General features: G+C 44.7%; 1 protein-coding gene across 1 annotated transcript in view; it reads right to left on the reverse strand.

Moving 5' to 3' along the window:
* Positions 1-15833, reverse strand: part of LOC109877891 (voltage-gated potassium channel subunit beta-1-like) — a 195759-nt gene that overhangs the window by 178404 nt on the left and 1522 nt on the right. The window lies entirely within an intron of this gene.

Here is a 15833-nt window from a genome sequence, read left to right on the forward strand (position 1 = left end):
ATAACAAACGTGTATGCCATCTGTAAATACAAATAAAATGGGGGACTGAGTTTTGAAATCTGTGTAATTAGAGTATGATAACACCTGTCTCCGGATTACATCTTCAAACTAAGGGAAAGCATGGCATCTGTGACAGAGAGTGAGAAGCGTCTATCTATGTATCTATGTAGCTAGCTACATTTTTATACATTGCATGTTTCTAATTTTGTGAGAAAGTAGTTTTGATTTCAAGTTAAAGTGGACTGTTAGCTAGCCAGCTAACGTTAGCTGGCTGGCTCGCTAGCTATCATTATTTTTATGATCTCTGTAGTAATATTATTTGTATCTCAGAGCCATTTGCTTTGCTTGTTACAGCCTAATGTTTGTTAGCTAACATTGAACCTGGTTGTTTAGCTACCTGCAGATTCATGCAGGGTAGTAACGTCATGAGTTGGGATTATGGTTAATTGTTTAGCTAGCTAGCTAGCTACATGTCTTAACTTCTTTGGGCTAGGGGGCAGTATTCGGAAGTTCGGAAGCTTAAGAGGGTGTCAACAATGCTGAATGGGTGTAGACAAAAGGAAGGCTCTCCAGTAGTAGTACCAAAACATTCAAAGGCCATTTTATCAAAAGGGATGTTACAAGTTTATCAACATTCAAAGTATAATCATTTTCCATTGTTCCTCAACTGTAGTGTATGATATACTATTTTCTAGCTCTGAGTCTCTACTTTTATCCAATGTAAAAAACAATTTAAAATTTTTGCTACATATGACTGATTTGAGCCGGTCGGTTACATTTCATTATAAAATTGATAAAATACCCCCCCCCCCCCTCAACAACCTAGACACAATACCCCATAACGACAAAGAAAAAACTGGTTTTTAGAGATTTTTTTTGAAAAAACAGAAATATCACATTTATATAAGTATTCAGACCCTTTACTCAGTACTTTGTTGAAGCATATTTGGCAGCAATTACAGCCTTGAGTCTTCCTTTGGGTATGACACTACACGTTTGGCACACCTGTATTTGGGAAGTTTCTCCCATTCCCAGATCCTCTCCCGCTCTGTCAGGATGGATGGGGAGCATCGCTGCACACCTATTTTCAGGTCTATCCAGAGATGTTCAATTGGGTTCGAGTCTGGGCTCAGGCTCGGCTACTCAAGGACATTCAGAGACTTGTCCGGAAGCCACTACCTGACTTGGCTGTGTGCTTAGGGGTCGTTGTCCTGTTGGAAGGTGAACCTTCACCACAGTATGAGGTCCTGAGCACTCTGGAGCAGGATTTCATCAAGGATCTCTCTTTACTTTGCTCTGTTCATCTTTCCCTCGATCCTGACTAGTCTCCCAGTCCCTGCAGCTGAAAAACATCCCCTCAGCATGATGCTGCCAACACCATGCTTCACCGTTGGGATGGTGCTTGGTTTCCTCCAGATGTGACAAGTGGCATTTAGGCCACAGAGTTCAATCTTGGTTTCATAGACCAGAGAATCTTGTTTCTCATGGTCTGAGTCCTTTAGGTGCCTTTTGGCAAAGTCCAAGCGGACTGTCATGTGGCTTTTACAGAGGAGTGGCTTCCGTCTGGCCACTCTACCATAAGGGCCTGATTGGTGGAATGCTGCAGAAATGGTTGTCCTTCTGGAAGGTTCTCCCATCTTCACAGAGGAACTCTGGAGCTCTGTCAGAATGACCATCGGGTTCTTGGTCACCTCCCTGAATAAAACCCTTTCCCACCAAATGCTCAGTTTGGCTAGGTGGCAGGCTCTCAAGAGTCTTGATGGTTCCAAACTTCTTCCAATTAAGAATGATGGAGGCCACTGTGTTCTTGGGGATCTTCAATCCTGCAGAAATGTTTTGGTACCCTTCCCCAGATCTGTGCCTCGACACAATCCTGTCTTAGAGACAATTGCTTCGACCTCATGGTTTATTTTTTGCTCTGATATGCACTGTCAACTGTGAGACCTTATATACTCTAGAGGGGTGTGTGCCTTTCCAAATCATGTCCAATCAATTTAATTTACCTCAGGTGGACTAAAGTTGTAGAAACATCTCAAGGATGATCTATGGAGCTCATTTTCAAGTCTCATAGCAAGGGTCTGAATACATGTAAATAAGGTATTTCTGTTTTCAATTTGTCATTTCGGGGCGTTGTGTGTCAATTGATGAGGAACATGTTGTATTTTTATCCATTTTAGAACGAGGCTGTAAACGTAATAAAATGTGGAAAAAGTCAAGGGCTTTGAATACTTTCCTAATGCACTGTATGTGAACGTACAGGACAGTTTTAGCCATTCCTTTACTCCACAGAAACCAAACAACCACAGTTGTCTCTGGCGCTTATTGTGGAAATTACAAGATTATGTTCTACTTTTATTGCATCAAATGGTTGACTCTGACAGGAGATTTACGATGTCTTTGTGGGTACCGCATTCCAGAGCATGAGTTAATGTTTCTGTACTGGGGTACCAGGGGGAGATGGCTCCAGTATGGAGCTGGGGGGCCAGACCCTGGTCTCTACACATTGAAAACTGTTACTGTCTGCTGGGAATTATAAGTATCTTTCATACAAGTCTTAATCTTGTGACCCATTCCATACATCTGTTGTGTGTCATGTAGACTGAAGGAGGATGGACTTTGCTATAGAATGCTGTGGCTCAAACCAGCTGGTTGAGGTCTCAGTGATCACCTCCAGGGGTGATTACCGACCACCTCCATTACTGCAGTAAACCAGCTGGTTGAGGTCTCAGTGATCACCTCCAGGGGTGATTACCGACCACCTCCATTACTGCAGTAAACCAGCTGGTTGAGGTCTCAGTGATCACCTCCAGGGGTGATTACCGACCACCTCCATTACTGCAGTAAACCAGCTGGTTGAGGTCTCAGTGATCACCTCCAGGGGTGATTACCGACCACCTCCATTACTGCAGTAAACCAGCTGGTTGAGGTCTCAGTGATCACCTCCAGGGGTGATTACCGACCACCTCCATTACTGCAGTAAACCAGCTGGTCGAGGTCTCAGTGATCACCTCCAGGGGTGATTACCGACCACCTCCATTACTGCAGTAAACCAGCTGGTTGAGGTCTCAGTGATCACCTCCAGGGGTGATTACCGACCACCTCCATTACTGCAGTAAACCAGCTGGTTGAGGTCTCAGTGATCACCTCCAGGGGTGATTACCGACCACCTCCATTACTGCAGTAAACCAGCTGGTTGAGGTCTCAGTGATCACCTCCAGGGGTGATTACCGACCACCTCCATTACTGCAGTAAACCAGCTGGTTGAGGTCTCAGTGATCACCTCCAGGGGTGATTACCGACCACCTCCATTACTGCAGTAAACCAGCTGGTTGAGGTCTCAGTGATCACCTCCAGGGGTGATTACCGACCACCTCCATTACTGCAGTAAACCAGCTGGTTGAGTTCTCAGTGATCACCTCCAGGGGTGATTACCGACCACCTCCATTACTGCAGTAAACCAGCTGGTTGAGGTCTCAGTGATCATCTCCAGGGGTGATTACCGACCACCTCCATTACTGCAGTAAACCAGCTGGTTGAGGTCTCAGTGATCACCTCCAGGGGTGATTACCGACCACCTCCATTACTGCAGTAAACCAGCTGGTTGAGGTCTCAGTGATCACCTCCAGGGGTGATTACCGACCACCTCCATTACTGCAGTAAACCAGCTGGTTGAGGTCTCAGTGATCACCTCCAGGAGTGATTACCGACCACCTCCATTACTGCAGTAAACCAGCTGGTTGAGTTCTCAGTGATCACCTCCAGGGTTGATTACCGACCACCTCCATTACTGCAGTAAACCAGCTGGTTGAGGTCTCAGTGATCACCTCCAGGGGTGATTACCGACCACCTCCATTACTGCAGTAAACCAGCTGGTTGAGTTCTCAGTGATCACCTCCAGGGGTGATTACCGACCACCTCCATTACTGCAGTAAACCAGCTGGTTGAGGTCTCAGTGATCATCTCCAGGGGTGATTACCGACCACCTCCATTACTGCAGTAAACCAGCTGGTTGAGGTCTCAGTGATCACCTCCAGGGGTGATTACCGACCACCTCCATTACTGCAGTAAACCAGCTGGTTGAGGTCTCAGTGATCACCTCCAGGGGTGATTACCGACCACCTCCATTACTGCAGTAATTAAATAATACAGATTTCCATTTTGATTACATTAATTCCCCCATGCGGTCGATTCCTTGTTGATACTTTCCCTTAAGTTTACCAACTGTTCCCGGACTTGATCCATATCGATCAACCTATTCAATCCAATTAACTTATTTAATTATTTTCCCACCATAGTGAAGCCTGCTCAGCCCTGATGTGTAAATCGCTCAACTCAATCAATAGAATCGATCTCAGTCGCCAGTCAGATCTGGATGTGCTGTAAACAAAGAAAAGGCCAATGGCAGTCTTTTAGCGTCTGGGTTAATGAACAGTCCAGGACCTTAATTAGACATACAAGAGGCATGCATGCAGTACATTTGCTCCGATCTCGTCAATAGCACCTGGTCATTTCCATGTAAAAGGACCCACTAACACATGAAGTTCATAACAACATGTCAAATTGGGTGTGAAATGAAAGCTAAGAGTCCATATTTCTGAGATATTAATGTGTATATACATTTTTCAACCATTTTCCATCCTAAAAATTTGGGTAAATTAGGTTAGATGGAAAAGGGGTCTTGGAAAACATCTAGCAGAAAAAGTCTGAACGGTATCAGAAATACATCAAAACACAATAATGTTGACATAAATACTACTAATAATAATATAAGACAACTAATATCAACATTTATATTTCCTGTTTCTTCCTTCTCTAAGTTGAAGAAATATTGCCTTGTGCCTTTAAAAATCCGTTACCAAAAACAAAACTATCTTTAAGATATATTTTTTATTTCTCTCCCTCATAAGGAGGGAGGCAACGAAAGTTCACAGAACTAACAAGTAAAGGTAGACCTAACAATTAGTTATATTGTTTGTACTGATAAACATTTTGTTTATGAATGATTACGTGATTAAAACTCGAAATGCTATTACCAAATCGGTAACGGAATTTCTGAAGGATCTGAAACAGAATTTCTGCAATTGAATTGGCTACAATGGTAAATCAAAGTAGTCACAAACCACATTTGGGTACACAAGTTTGGAGCGCACAGCACAGTAGAGTACACTAAAGAAAAGTTGAGTTGAGTACAGTACAATTGACTGTAGAGTACACTAGAGATGAGTACACTATAATGTACTCTATTGTTCTGCACTTAACTCTACTGTACTCTACTGAAATCTACTGTATTGTTCTGAGCTGTACTGTACTGAACTCTACTGTACTGTACTCTACTGTACTTTACTACAGTACTCTACTGAACTCTACTCTACTGTACTTTACTGAACTCTACTGTACTCTACTGTACTGTACTGAACTCTACTGTACTTTGATGTCCAAACTTGTGAAACATAGACGTCTATGATTGTTTCAGATTTGATCCCGTCCCACCAAATATGTTCTTGTTTGGGGGGCGGAGCTCATTAAAATAACAGCCAGTGTGTAGAATAATACCCAAATATGCAAAGCAGGATATTTGATATTTATACCAACGTGTGCCTATTCCGGATACATCACCGTGAAGAGAATGACATTCATATCCATAATTATGCATTTCTGTGTAGTACAGGGACCAATGATAAAAATGTTACCACAATTCTGTTACTGATGTAAATAGTTCAATATCCAAAATATATTTTTTCAAAGTAAATGTGTCATATCATAGCTGACACCCCATACTTTCTGCAAACATCTTTGAATCTTCATTCGGAGAAGATATTCAATGGCATTTTTGGAAACAAACTGAGGGAGATTTTTACCGAAATTCTGTTATCAAACTTTGCATCTACACAGTTCTTCTAGTAAATGGGTTTTTGTAAAAATTTTCAGTGTAAATTGTTAAAAAAATTCCTTGTGCATAGAGTTGTATGATTTATTAAGCTTTGAAATCAATTGTTTTTGAGTCTCAGCGCAATTCCGTTACCGTGGAGTTGCCCTCCTACATTGTGTGAGAGTGAGTCTTTCTTAATCAATCAATTCCAGACGCCCACTCTCATTGGTAAGGATTGACTGTGGGGGTGGTTGCTTACTGTTGGACGGCTACAGGCTAGTCAACCACGATGTTATTGATTTAGTGGTGTTTCCCTGATGTAGTCATCCGTCACAGATCTGGGAGGACATTAGTACCTTCAAGCATTCGGGAGATGAAATAGTTCAACACAAAACCATGGCCTCTTTGTCCACCTCCCTTACGGGATAAAGTGTGTGTGTTTGTGTCCATGTGTGTGCAAGTGTGTGTGTGGTGTCTGAAGCACCCAGAATAAGGAAGATGCCCCAGTGTCCCTGAGTAAAATATTAAAGGTCACTTGTGACAAAATGCTGCTTTTGTGTCGGGACAACTCATTAAAACGGTCACACTGTGTCTGTTAAAGTGTACCTACATGTGTGTGTGTGTGTGTGTGTGTGTGTGGGTGTGTGTGTTTGCGTATGTGTGTGTGTGTGTGTGTGTGTGTGTGTGTGTGTGTGTTTGCGTATGTGTGTGTGTGTGTGTGTTTGTGTGTGTGTGTGTTTGCGTATGTGTGTGTTTGCGTATGTGTGTGTGTGTGTGTGTGTGTGTGTGTGTGTGTGTGTGTGTGTGTGTGTGTGTGTGTGTGGACTAGGTAAAGTGATTATCTTTCATGATCCAAAGCTTTGGTATAATCACAGACAAAGAATGAAGTCACATTCACTATTATCAGCTTGGCCTTCATGGCAGCCGGTGGTCCAATGCAGAAGATTACAGTGGCCTTGCCCATACAAACACAGAACACAAGAGATATGTGAGAAAAGACTTTCCTTTGGTTTTAACCTAAAACTGCAATTACAATCCTAACCTTTTATTAAACTGTATGTTCTCCACCTTCACTCCATTCTCTATAGTAGCTGTTTCTCTCCATTTTCTATAGTAGCTGTTCCTCTCCATTCTCTATAGTAGCTGTTTCTCTACCTCTCCATTCTCTATAGTAGCTGTTTCTCTCCATTCTCTATAGTAGCTGTTTCTCTCCATTCTCTATAGTAGCTGTTTCTCTCCATTCTCTATAGTAGCTGTTCCTCTCCATTCTCTATAGTAGCTGTTTCTCTCCATTCTCTATAGTAGCTGTTCCTCTCCATTCTCTATAGTAGCTGTTCCTCTACCTCTCCATTCTCTATAGTAGCTGTTTCTCTCCATTCTCTATAGTAGCTGTTTCTCTCCATTCTCTATAGTAGCTGTTTCTCTCCATTCTCTATAGTAGCTGTTCCTCTCCATTCTCTATAGTAGCTGTTTCTCTCCATTCTCTATAGTAGCTGTTCCTCTCCATTCTCTATAGTAGCTGTTTCTCTACCTCTCCATTCTCTATAGTAGCTGTTTCTCTCCATTCTCTATAGTAGCTGTTTCTCTCCATTCTCTATAGTAGCTGTTCCTCTCCATTCTCTATAGTAGCTGTTTCTCTCCATTCTCTATAGTAGCTGTTTCTCTACCTCTCCATTCTCTATAGTAGCTGTTTCTCTCCATTCTCTATAGTAGCTGTTTCTTTCCATTCTCTATAGTAGCTGTTTCTCTCCATTCTCTATAGTAGCTGTTTCTCTCCATTCTCTATAGTAGCTGTTTCTCTCCATTCTCTATAGTAGCTGTTTCTCTCCATTCTCTATAGTAGCTGTTTCTCTCCATTCTCTATAGTAGCTGTTTCTCTCCATTCTCTATAGTAGTTGTTTCTCTCCATTCTCTATAGTAGCTGTTTCTCTCCATTCTCTATAGTAGTTGTTTCTCTCCATTCTCTATAGTAGCTGTTTCACTCCATTCTCTATAGTAGCTGTTTCTCTCCATTCTCTATAGTAGCTGTTTCTCTCCATTCTCTATAGTAGCTGTTTCTCTCCATTCTCTATAGTAGCCGTTTCTCTCCATTCTCTATAGTAGCCGTTTCTCTCCATTCTCTATAGTAGCTGTTACTCTACCTCTCCATTCTCTATATTAGCTGTTTCTCTACCTCTCCATTCTCTATAGTAGCTGTTTCTCTCCATTCTCTATAGTAGCTGTTTCTCTCCATTCTCTATAGTAGCTGTTTCTCTACCTCTCCATTCTCCATAGTAGCTGTTTCTCTGCCAATAACTGTCATCTCAGAACCTCAGGGCTCCCGAGTGGTGTAGTGGTCTTAGACACTGCATCTCAGCGCAAAAGGTGTCACTGCAGTACCTGGTTTGAATCCAGGCTGCATCACATCATGCACATGACATGGTGGCGCACGATTGGCATAAATGTTGTCCGGTTTTGGCTGGGGTAGGCCGTCATTGTAAATAAGAATTTGTTCTTACTGACTATCCTGGTTACGTAAATAATACAAATCTCCTCCATTTCTTCTTCACTGCCAGAGCAAATTCTTGCCAACGCACGTTGTGAGGTTGTGTGTGTGGGGTGGTGTGTGTGTGAATGATTTTAAAGTATACCGTAATAAGAGTAGAGAAGATAACGTGACCCCACTGGGTCATGCCTCCTGTTAGTAGAAGACAATAGAGTACTGAGTGATCTACACAGACACAACAAGCTCCAGCCTTAGTGTCGTTAACAGTAACCCTAGCCTTTCCTCCCCCATTGCAAAAAAAACCCTGCTCTGCCCACTGCATGCTACATAATTAATGTCCTTCTGATAGTCTGACAGAACTGTGGTCCTATACTGACAGTTTGACAGCACTGTGGTCCTAAAATGACAGTCTGACAACACTTTGATCCAATACTGACAGTCTGACAGCACTGTGGAACTATACAGACAGACTGACAGAACTGTGGAACTATACAGACAGTCTGACAGCACTGTGGTCCAATACTGACAGTCTGACAGCACTGTGGACCTATACAGACAGTCTGAAAGCACTGTAGTCCAATACAGACAGTCTGACAGCACTGTGGTTCATTACTGACAGTCTGACAGCACTTTGGTCCTATACAGACAGTCTGACAGCACTGTGGACCTATATTGACATTCTGAGAGCAACCTGGACCGATACAGACAATTTGACAGCACTGTGGTCCTATACTGATATTCTGACAGCACTGTGGTCCTATACTGATATTCTGACAGCACTGTGGTCCTATACTGATATTCTGACAGCTCTGTGGTCCTATACTGATATTCTGACAGCACTGTGGTCCTATACTGATATTCTGACAGCACTGTGGTCCTATACTGATATTCTGACAGCACTGTGGTCCTATACTGATATTCTGACAGCACTGTGGTCCTATACTGATATTCTGACAGCACTGTGGTCCTATACTGATATTCTGACAGCACTGTGAACCTATACTGACAGTCTGATGGAACTGTGGACCTATACTGACAATCTGATAGCAAAATGGTCCTATGCTGACAGTCTAACAGCACTATGGACCTATACAGACAATCTGACATCCCTGTGGTCCTATACTGACAATCTGACATCCCTGTGGACCTATACTGACAATCTGACAGCACTGTGGACCTATACAGACAGTCTGACAACACTGTGGTCCAATGCAAACAGTCTGACAGGACTTTGGTCCAATCCTAACAGTCTGACAGCACTGTGGAAATATACAGACAGTCTGACAGCAAAGTGGACCTATATTGAAAATCTGAGAGCACTGTGGACCTATACTGACAATTTGACAGGACTGTGGACATATCCTGCCAATCTGACAGCACGGTGGTGCTATACAGACAGTCTGACAGCACTGTGGTCCTATACTGACAGTCTGACAGCACTGTGGTCCTATTCTGACAGTCTGACAGCACTGTGGTCCTTCACTGACAGTCTGACAGCACTGTGGACCTATACAGACAGTGTGACAGCACTGTGGTCCTATACTGACAGTCTGACAGCACTGTGGTCCTATTCTGACAGTCTGACAGCACTGTGGTCCTTCACTGACAGTCTGACAGCACTGTGGACCTATACAGACAGTGTGACAGCACTGTGGTCCAATGCAGACAGTCTGACAGGACTTTGGTCCAATCCTAACAGTCTGACAGCACTGTGGAAATATACAGACAGTCTGACAGCAAAGTGGACCTATATTGAAAATCTGAGAGCACTGTGGACCTATACTGACAATCTGACAGGACTGTGGACATATCCTGCCAATCTGACAGCACGGTGGTGCTATACAGACAGTCTGACAGCACTGTGGTCCTATACTGACAGTCTGACAGCACTGTGGTCCTATTCTGACAGTCTGACAGCACTGTGGTCCTACACTGACAGTCTGACAGCACTGTGGTCCTATACTGATATTCTGAAAGCACTGTGGTCCGATACTGACAATCTGACAGCACTGTGGACCTATACTGACAATCTGACATCCCTGTGGACCTATACTGACAATCTGACATCCCTGTGGACCTATACTGACAATCTGACAGCATGGTGGACCTTTACTGACAGTCTGAGGGCACTGTGGAACGATACAGACTTTCTGACAGCACTTTGGTCCTATATAGACAATTTGACAGCACTGTGGTCCTATACTGATATTCTGACAGCACTGTGGTCCTACAATGACAGTCTGACAGCACTGTGGTCCTATGCTGATATTCTGACAGCACTGTGGACCTATACAGACAGTCTGACAGCACTTTGGTCCAATCCTGACAGTCTGACAGCACTGTGGAAATAAACAGACAATTCGACAGCATTTTGGTCCTATACAGACAGTCTGTCAGCACTATGGACCTATACTAACAGTCTGACAGCACGGTGGACCGATATTGACAATCTGAAAGCACTGTGGACCTACACAGACAATTCGGAACCCCTTTGGACCTATACTGACAGTCTGACGGCACTGTGGTCCTATACAGACAATCTGACAGCACTGTGGTCCCTTTCTGACAATCTGACAGGACTGTGGACAAACACTGACAGTCTGACAGCACTGTGGTCCTATACTGATATTCTGACAGCACTGTGGACCTACAATGACCGTCTGACAGCACTGTGGTCCAATACTGATAGTCTGACTGCACTGTTGTACCATTCACACAATTTGACAGCACTATTGTCCTATACTGTCAATATGACAGCACTGTGGTCCTATACTGACAATTTGGCAGCACTGTGGACCTATACAGACAATTTGACAGCACTGTGGTCCTATACAGGCAATCTGCCAGCACTGTGGACGTACACTGCCAGCACTGTGGTCCTATACAGACAGTCTGACAGCACTGTGGACTTATACTGACAGTCTGACGGCACTGTGGTCCGATACTAACAGTTTGACAGCACTGTGGTCCTATACTAACAGTTTGACAGCACTGTGGTCCTATACTAACAGTTTGACAGCACTGTGGTCCTATACTAACAGTTTGACAGCACTGTGGTCCTATATTGACAATCTGAGAGCACTGTGGACCAATGCAGACAATTTGACAGCACTGTGGACCTATACCGACAGTCTGACAGCACTGTGGACCTATACTGACAGTCTGGTGTCACTGTGGTCCTGTACAGACAATCTGACAGCACTCTGGTCCTATTCCGACATTCTGACAGCACTATGAACCTATACAGACAATCTGACAGCACTGTGGACTGATACTGACAATCTGACAGCACTGTGGACCTACACTGACAATCTGACAGCACTGTGGAACTATTCAGACAATGTGACAGCACTGTGGACCTATACTGACAGTATGACAGAACTGTGGTTCTTTTCAGACAATCTGACAGCACGGTGTATTTATATTGACAATCTGACAGCACTGTGGACCAATACAGACAGTCTGACAGCACTGTGGTCCAATACAGACAGTCTGACAGCACGGTGGTTCAATACTGACATTCTGACAGCACTGTGGAAATATACAGACAATCTGACAGCACTTTGGTCCTATACAGATAGTCTGACAGCACTGTGGACCTATACTGATAGTACGGTGGACCTATATTGACAATCTGAGAGCACTGTGGACATATACAGACAATTTGACAGCACTGTGGACCTATACTGACAATCTGACAACACTGTGGACCTATACAGACAATACGACAACACTGTGGTCCTTTTCAGACAATCTGACAGCACTGTGGAGCTATACTGAGAATCTGACAGCACTGTGGACCTATACAGACAATATGACAGCACTGTGGACCTATACAGACAATTTGACAGCACTGTGGACCTATACAGACAATTTGACAGCACTGTGGACATATACAGACAATTTGACAGCACTGTGGACCTATACAGACAATTTGACAGCACTGTGGACCTATACAGACAATATGACAGCACTGTGGACCTATACAGACAATTTGACAGCACTGTGGACTTGTACTGTTCTATTGAAACCCCTCTGTCATCATGTACTGTGAGAGGGACAGGATCCTGGGAATTTAATTTGTGTGTGTGCACGAGCATTGCCATTCAAATTGAGCTCATCATCTGGCCACATTTCCTGTGCTTTCAGCCTAACCGTGTGTAAAAAGCGAGAGAGCGCACACACGCACACACATACACATTCAAACACACACAGCCACACAGTGTCCATCAGTATAATTACAGCAGAGGGACCAGAGAGAGTCTGTCTCCTCTCAGGACGGGAGCACACTGCTAAGTACTGTTAAACTGGCTCCTATGTGTGAGTGTGTGTGTGTGTGTGTGTGTGTGTGTGAGAGAGAGAGAGAGAGAGAGAGAGAGAGGAAGAGGAAAAGAGACTGACACCAAATCCCAATGAGATTTCCCACATTGCTCACCAGCGGGACATTATTGAGGAGATAATGACTGGGGTCATGATGTTAAAGTGCTCACCAGGGGGACATTATAGAGGGGATAATGACTGGGGTCATGATGTTAAAGTGCTCACCAGGGGGACATTATAGAGGGGATAATGACTGGGGTCATGATGTTAAAGTGCTCACCAGGGGGACATTATAGAGGGGATAATGACTGGGGTCATGATGTTAAAGTGCTCACCAGGGGGACATTATAGAGGGAATAATGACTGGGGTCATGATGTTAAAGGATGATGATGTTCTTTCTGTCCTTCCCACTGTAGTGTCTTTTCTACTGTTGTGTCCTTCCTACTGTCCTTTCCTACTGTTGTGTCCTTCCTACTGTCCTTTCCTACTGTCGTGTCCTTCCTGCTGTAGTCTCCTTCCTACTGTCCTTCCCACTGTAGTGTCTTTTCTACTGTTGTGTCCTTCCTACTGTCCTTCCTACTGTCGTGTCCTTCCTGCTGTAGTCTCCTTCCTACTGTCCTTCCCACTGTAGTGTCTTTTCTACTGTTGTGTCCTTCCTACTGTCGTGTCCTTCCTGCTGTAGTCTCCTTCCTACTGTCCTTCCTACTGTTTTGTTATCCCTACTGTCCTTCCTACTGTTGTGTCCTTCCTGCTGTAGTGTTATCCCTACTCTCCTTCCTACTGTCGTGTCCTTCCTGCTGTAGTCTCCTTCCTACTGTCCTTCCTACTGTTGTATTCTTCCTACTGTCCTTCCTACTGTTGTGTCCTTCCTGCTGTAGTCTCCTTCCTACTGTCCTTCCTGCTGTAGTGTCCTTCCTGCTGTAGTCTCCTTCCTACTGTTCTTCCTGCTGTAGTGTCCTTCCTGCTGTAGTCTCCTTCCTACTGTTCTTCCTGCTGTTGTGTCCTTCCTGCTGTAGTCTCCTTCCTACTGTTCTTCCTGCTGTAGTGTCCTTCCTGCTGTAGTCTCCTTCCTGCTGTAGTCTCCTTCCTGCTGTAGTCTCCTTCCTGCTGTAGTGTCCTTCCTACTGTTCTTCCTGCTGTAGTGTCCTTCCTGCTGTAGTGTCCTTCCTGCTGTAGTCTCCTTCCTGCTGTAGTCTCCTTCCTACTGTTCTTCCTGCTGTAGTCTCCTTCCTACTGTTCTTCCTGCTGTAGTGTCCTTCCTGCTGTAGTGTCCTTCCTGCTGTAGTCTCCTTCCTGCTGTAGTGTCCTTCCTACTGTTCTTCCTGCTGTAGTGTCCTTCCTGCTGTAGTCTCCTTCCTGCTGTAGTGTCCTTCCTGCTGTAGTGTCCTTCCTGCTGTAGTCTCCTTCCTGCTGTAGTCTCCTTCCTACTGTCCTTCCTACTGTTGTATTCTTCCTACTGTCCTTCCTACTGTTGTGTCCTTCCTGCTGTAGTCTCCTTCCTACTGTTCTTCCTGCTGTAGTGTCCTTCCTGCTGTAGTGTCCTTCCTGCTGTAGTCTCCTTCCTACTGTTCTTCCTGCTGTAGTCTCCTTCCTACTGTTTTTCCTGCTGTAGTCTCCTTCCTACTGTTCTTCCTGCTGTAGTGTCCTTCCTGCTGTAGTCTCCTTCCTGCTGTAGTCTCCTTCCTGCTGTAGTCTCCTTCCTGCTGTAGTGTCCTTCCTACTGTTCTTCCTGCTGTAGTGTCCTTCCTGCTGTAGTCTCCTTCCTACTGTTCTTCCTGCTGTAGTGTCCTTCCTGCTGTAGTCTCCTTCCTACTGTTCTTCCTGCTGTAGTGTCCTTCCTGCTGTAGTCTCCTTCCTGCTGTAGTCTCCTCCCTACTGTTCTTCCTGCTGTAGTCTCCTTCCTACTGTTCTTCCTGCTGTAGTGTCCTTCCTGCTGTAGTGTCCTTCCTGCTGTAGTGTCCTTCCTGCTGTAGTGTCCTTCCTACTGTCATTCCTACTGTAGTGTCCTTCCTACTGTTCTTCCTGCTGTAGTGTCCTTCCTGCTGTAGTGTTCTTCCTACTGTAGTGTCCTTCCTACTGTCATTCCTACTGTCCTTCCTACTGTCATTCCTACTGTAGTGTCCTTCCTACTGTAGTGTCCTTCCTACTGTCATTTCTACTGTCCTTCCTACTGTAGTGTCCTTCATGCTGTCCTTCCTGCTGTCCCTCCTACTGTAATGTCCTTCATGCTTTCCTTCCTACTGTCCCTGCTACTGTAGTGTCCTTCCTACTGTCCCTCCTACTGTAGTGTCCTTCCTACTGTCCTTCCTACTGTCTTTCCTACTGTCATTCCTACTGTCTTTCCTACTGTAGTGTCCTTCATGCTGTCCTTCCTGCTGTCCCTCCTACTGTACTTCCTACTGTAGAGTACTTCCTACTGTCTTTCCTACTGTCATTCCTACTGTCTTTCCTACTGTCATTCCTACTGTCCTTCCTACTGTAGTGTCCTTCCTACTGTCCTTCCTTACTGTCCCTCCTACTGTAGTTTCATTCATGCTGTCCTTCCTACTTTCCCTCCTACTGTCCTTCCTGGTGTACTTCCTAGTGTCCTTCCTAGTGTCCTTCCCACTGTCCTTCCTACTGTCCTTCCTAGTGTCCTTCCTAGTGTCCTTCCTACTGTCTTTCCTAGTGTCCTTCCTACTGTCCTTCCTACTGTCCTTCCTGGTGTCCTTCCTACTGTCCCTCCTACTGTCCTTCCTGCTGTCCGTCCTACTGTCATTCCTACTGTCCTTCCTACTGTCCTTCCTAGTGTCCTTCCTACTGTCCCTCCTTAGTGTCCTTCCCACTGTCCTTCCTACTGTCCTTCCTAGTGTCCTTCCTAGTGTCCTTCCCACTGTCCTTCCTACTGTCCTTCCTGGTGTCCTTCCTACTGTCCCTCCTGCTGTCCTTCCTGCTGTCCTTCCTACTGTCCTTCCTACTGTCCTTCCTAGTGTCCTTCCTAGTGTCATTCCCACTGTCCTTCCTACTGTCCCTCCTAGTGTCCTTCCTACTGTCCCTCCTACTGTCCTTCCTACTGTCCTTCCTACTGTCCTTCCTGCTGTCCTTCCTACTGTCCTTCCTGCTGTACTCCCTGCTGTCCTTCCTACTCTGCTTCCTACTGTAGTGTCTAAATCCCTACC

Source organism: Oncorhynchus kisutch, linkage group LG15 (genome assembly GCF_002021735.2).
Source record: "Oncorhynchus kisutch isolate 150728-3 linkage group LG15, Okis_V2, whole genome shotgun sequence".
Classification (NCBI taxonomy): domain Eukaryota; kingdom Metazoa; phylum Chordata; class Actinopteri; order Salmoniformes; family Salmonidae; genus Oncorhynchus; species Oncorhynchus kisutch.